Source organism: Lissotriton helveticus, chromosome 3_1 (assembly GCF_964261635.1).
Source record: "Lissotriton helveticus chromosome 3_1, aLisHel1.1, whole genome shotgun sequence".
Classification (NCBI taxonomy): Eukaryota; Metazoa; Chordata; class Amphibia; order Caudata; family Salamandridae; genus Lissotriton; species Lissotriton helveticus.
This window is the reverse complement of record NC_136061.1, coordinates 1,409,831,922-1,409,837,921: the sequence shown is the minus strand read 5'-3', so window position 1 is coordinate 1,409,837,921 and position 6,000 is coordinate 1,409,831,922.

The following is a 6,000-nucleotide window of genomic DNA, read 5'->3' as shown; positions in this document are numbered from 1 at the left end:
GAGACCTTGTACTTTCAACAGTAAAAATATTACTCTGTCACAGTCTTCATCTTCTCCTGTTTCGGAATCTTCTAATTACTACATTCTAAATAGCTACAAATGAACACAATGATTTATACTTTGCATTTTTAGCAAAAATAGATTTTCATTCATGCACAATAGTTTAGTAACAAAGGCACTCTCCTCTTCGGCCACAGCTACTCCTTAATGATTTATCACAAGCGGAGGGATGAGAGAGGGGGGGCACAGCCCCCCCCATAGGATTACAATCATTGATATGTGCAACCTCCATACTGTTACACCAACTATGCCCCTTCCCCAAACATACAACCTTATCTGTAACCTGGTGAGAAAGACCAAGGACCACTTTCTAACGTATTTGTTCTAAGGCTTATCTCTTAACAGAACAGTGGACTCCAATTTTATCATTGTTCGAAACTTCTGTGCTTTTCTTTTTCCCAGTGCTCAGCCAATGTTACCTTTGCATATTAAAGAGTTTATCCAGATCATCATAGCCACTCATCTTGCTGAGGACATTTTTTCCAATAATATTTTATCAATTATAGCTTTATTGGTCATTCCACTCACACTTCTTATGGTAAGACTGGGATGTGCCTTAGAATACAGATATCGTTCTCCATTAGAAAGTTATTGCTGGTTACTTCTACGCTTCACAGATACTTCTCTCCGAGCTTAAAATGTATGTCTTAAACAGAACAGCTGGTGCAGTTTTTCCAGCTGAATGCCAAAAGAATAATTTTTAGGTTTACTTTTTCGATGGCAGGTGGCACCAGACAGGGAAGGAGAACGGACTCAATGAAATAAAAACAGGAGGTGCCTAGGATTAGGTATGGTCTACATGCAATGGCAGTTTGCCTTGAACCCAGTTGTCAGGTGCTTCTAATATGTGGGATTACAGATTGGCACAGTGATTAATTTTAAATCAACCTCCCTTTGATGAGCACAAAGCCAAAAAGAAATACTTTTAATGGAATTTTATATGGCCAAAGGCCTTGAATGTATGTGATGGTGTCTGAAAAACTGGAAACATTAATAGGTAACCCACTGTCTGAGCAGGGTAAAGAAAGCATCTGGGAAAGGATATAGTAGAATATGCATATATCTACTCTTTTACCAACGTCACAATACTAGGGCTTATGGAGGCCTATGGGACAAGCAGAGACACAGCCTACTGAATGGTGCCTACTGTGTAAGCAAAAGAAACTTATAAGTGTAGAAGGCAGATTTTTTCCCTGTATTTGGCTTATAAAGTATGAAAACCAAAATAAATGATCCTATAGCCTTGATACCTGCCAGTTATACGCACTTGTCAATTCTTGTTGTCAGCTGCCATCTTGTCCATTTTTTTCTATATCAGTTGCCACTTGCGCCAAACCCAAGCCCCATATACAATTCAGAGCTGTACGCTATTCTGTCAGTATGGCCCTTAAAAACACAGCTTATAGAATGCCTGTAAATTTCAAACCCAGAACACAGCTGGTCTCAGGGAAATGATGCCAAGAAAGAGTCTACTGACCCTACACTGGCTACCAGAATCAAGTTACATTCCTCTAAACAGGTCTTAGCACGTGGTGGTAAAAAAAAAAAAGAGGCTTGTGAATAATTTATCACTTTTCACAATACGTTCACTAATGCCCTAAGTCTTCAGAGGCTGTTGGTACCTACCTTTCAATATCATCATTGTTCATCAGAGCGTACTCTAAAATGTCAATAGAAATGTAAAGGTCAAGACTAAACCCTTCAGCCAGAGTCAGATTGTACAAGCACACAGTAACTAGAGGGCCCACCACCCAAACTTCCTTTTAAAAATAAAAACACACCTTTCACAGGAAAATTATAGTACCTACCTGATTTGGGCAAACCCTGTATCATCAGCAACTAGATGTTAATAAAGTGAAATAACAGCACAATGAACAAGGCTTACAAAAAAAAAAGCTCAATTCATAACATTTTGGAAGGGCAAATTTTATATAAACGTTTTATTTGTTTTACAGATTCAAGTTACAGTTTTCTTTTTTCTCTCTGTACAATGTGAGTGCAAAATATGCTTTTCATTTCTTTATTTACAAAACATGGCAGTAACATTACTGTGGACATCATCTACAAGTCTACTTCATTCCCGCATTCGTTTACCCTTGAATAATCAAACTGCATCACAGACAGCATCCCTTCCAGTGTAAGGCTGCATATCACTAGTCCTTCCCCAAGGATCGGTTAGAATGAAATCACTTCATGAAACACTAAAAAAAATTGCTGGCTTCTTTCTGTGGTAAAGCAGCAAACAAAGCGTTAAAAGCAGCAACAGTTTGAGAAAACAAGACATACTGCTTAATGCCTTTAGACTACTCCCATTTTTTTTATACACTGCACCAAGAAAAAAAGAAGGCTTTCTCCATCAGAAACTGGTTTTACTTGCATTGACTTGCACCCCCAAGATACTGAAATTGTGTACAGTTGCCAACACTTACTTTACAAGGAAAATTGTTAAATTCAGCGGTTGTGCTAGAATTTGGACCTTTGTCACTGTATACAACTGCTGTAACTTGAGTACTGATAACGGAACATCAGCCAGTCTCAATGACAACATGGTAAGCACAAAAGTTTATAATATTACTTAAAAAAAAATCTACATCCATCACAAAATAGCTGGGGATTTGAAGGTATAAGCGCCCCACCTCATGTTCCCTTGTGTTATAATTATGAACACACTCAATGTGTCACTGAAAAGTATACAGTAATTAAGGAGGCACCAAATAAATCTTAACTCAGCTCAAGTTATTCATCCAAGTGATGTACAGCATTAATTTAATTTATTTCAGTATTTACTGGCATGGATTTTACACCCGAAGCTGCAGAAGAGCAAGTAAGGTCTTAAAGGTAAAATCAAACTGGCGATACCATTGAATGTTCTTATTAAAGTAATTATGACTTGGCAAGTATCATATTATCTTACAATGATATCATATGTCTTTGTAGTGCTTGTGGTGTATATTAAGAGTATCAATTATTATACATCAAAATTATAGAAAAGCTAGATATACAGTTAATCATTTACATATATATATATATTTAATGATAATAATGCATTTATGCTACATTTTCCTAAATTGAACAATGTGAGGACTACTTATAGGCAACATAGTGGGTGCACTCTTCGTATAACCTTTCGTATCTCCAGTTCTTTTTTCTTCAGTGTCAGGACATAATCTCATGCATGACATGTACATCAAAAGCTCTGCATCCTTTTGAGATGACACTGGTCATGTGAAAAGAAAGCCCTTTAGTTAGCAAGTCATGGAGTAACTCATATGAGGGTAACAATTGTGAAACTCGTTCACTAGTAATTAACAGAGCATGAATAATTGAGATTCACAGAGTAGATCAATGTTATTGAGTATGTACACCATTTAGGTAGCATGTGCTTGTTTTCCAGATGGGAGCTACATCTTGTATTTGTTTGATGTTGGTCAGTATGACCCAGCTGTACAAGTGCTTGAGTGCAGAAGTTAACAGAAACAAATAACTACAAGTATGTCATTAAACATATTTACATATATACAGGATTAGTAGAAAATGCATTTGTTACTCTCAAAGGAGTTATCCATTCATGCATATTACAGCATTTATGTTGTCAATTGCACAATGTCTTTGCAGAGTAAATTTACCTCTCAGGAACCAAATAAAAACGCAAATTTCTGCAATAATATAGGCATAACGCCTCTTGGGTTCCAAATCCAAACAGAGGGCCATAAATGTATGTTATTTATTTTTGCTGTACAATTATAAAGTAACACTGGAATGAGCATAGAACTGACAGTCTGAAAATGTATAGGTGGCCAAGTATATGTTCTAAAAATGTCGATGTAATATTTGAACTTGTAGGAAGACTGTAAGGAAAGTATTTATAAAATGCCTAGCACTACAAGATAGATGTACCATTGAAACAAAAACAGGAGCTACAAACGAAAAATTATGTAACAGGGGTTTCCTAAAGAAAAGAAAATAACCAGCATGATGTGCTTAATTTAATGCATGCCCCTAGTTCCTACAAATTACAAACAAAAACAGAGGACTAGTACAGCCAAATGAACTAAGTATTGACATTGTTTTTGAGTGAGGAATCAATAGTACTGACCTAAAATGACCAGTGTCTCGGAGCACTCATACACGCCAATTTTCTTACACTTGTATGTTAATCCTTAACTATGTGTAAACATTTTTCAACTTTTAACATTAGAAAATATGCAACTCCTCACTACCTTCTTTTAAATAATCTCTAAAGGAACTCAATGATATTTGATGTATCATTCATAGAAGTCTTGACACAGAACAAATAAGAACAAGGAGGTTTGAAAGATTATAGTACAGCAGCAAAGTAATGCTACCTACATAATTACTGCAATATTTAAACAATGAAAAATCATGCGACATAAACATATTTGGATCATGTATGAGTTCCTGTGGACATTAGTTTTCCATAAATGTGATGTGTAATAGCATTCACCATAAGCTATACAATACCATCTAAAAATGGATTTGTTATAACCCCAAATGAGAAGTATTAATTAATTAGAACCCTGCATATTTAAAAAATGCAATGTACTTTCAGAAATGATTTGCCATTGTTAGAAGAAGCACCCTCATCTTGAAACACAAGTTGTCAATGTATGGGGAAAAAAGTTTGCAGCAAAATTTCATATTCTGAGTAATCAAAACAAGATTTTGAATAATAGTTGTAAGGGTGAAGATTTAATCAGTGCCTTCTGAATCACTCAACTGTCATCTGTATGGATGCATCTGGGGCAATCTTGCTTCACAAAGACAGTCATAGCAAAGCGGCAGAAGAACAACATAGATAAACGTTGTTTTCATTTCAGGGGCCACTACCAAATTTAGGAGGGTGTGAAAAGAGACAATGGTAAGCCATTCTGTAATGTGATTGCAAGACCATTAACAGCAAGAATTCCATAAAGCACAGATGTTCTGCTATTTAACTTGCCATGGTTGTATCAGAAAGCCCAGGCATGAAGGACATCACTACATAAGGCCATTGTGGAACCTCACTGGAGGCAGAGTATTAACAGGTTTGCCACTGTGCCCAACGGTGTCCTTGTTCCACTTCTTCAAATAATCTTTACAATAAAGGTACCATTACAGCTCTGGCACATACTGTGGTGTATAAATGAGTGCAAAAAAAAAAAACATCCACACACTAAGAGTCCTAGGGCCAGATGCACAACCCTAAATTGCATTCGCAAATGGGTTTGCAACCAGTTTGCGCATGCAAAATGGCCCAGGGCCATGTACAATTCCTAAATAGCGAGTCACAATTTATTTACGACTCGTTATTTAGGAATTGCGACTCGCTATTAGGAAGGGGTTTTAATGCATCCAATTTTCCTTTAAGGAAAACGGGCTGCATTTTTTAAAAAACTGCTTTATTTAAAAGTAGTCCCTGACATGAAGGTGTGCTGAGCTCCGCAGGCCCCCATCCCTGGGAGGGCCTGTCATTCCCAATTGGCTCGCAAATTGCGAGAGGCTCATTAATATTCATGAGCCTCGCAATTTGCGACCCCATTGGGAATCGCAAACAGTGTTAAACACACTGCTGTGCATGCAAAATAGCACCTTGCAAATTGCGAGTCGCAAATGACTTGCAATTTGCGAGGCGCTATTTTGCACGTCATACATCTGGCCCTAAAGTGTGGCGTTTAATTTTAAGTCATAATGATTGTTGTTTCAACAAGACAGAAGTGGAAGAATCCACACAAGCATCTGCAAATACGCTGCAGTGTCAAGTAGCAATGGAAATTCTTAACTCCAAAGCAAACACCTTCGTTGGAATGTCTGTTCAGAGATTATAGTTCCTGGTGGAATCACCTGGTGATATTTAGGTGTAACATGTAAAGTAACTGCTAGGAGGAATTTTTCAGTGACTTCTAGCTACCTCCTGATCATAAGCATCCATGGTCTTAGTTT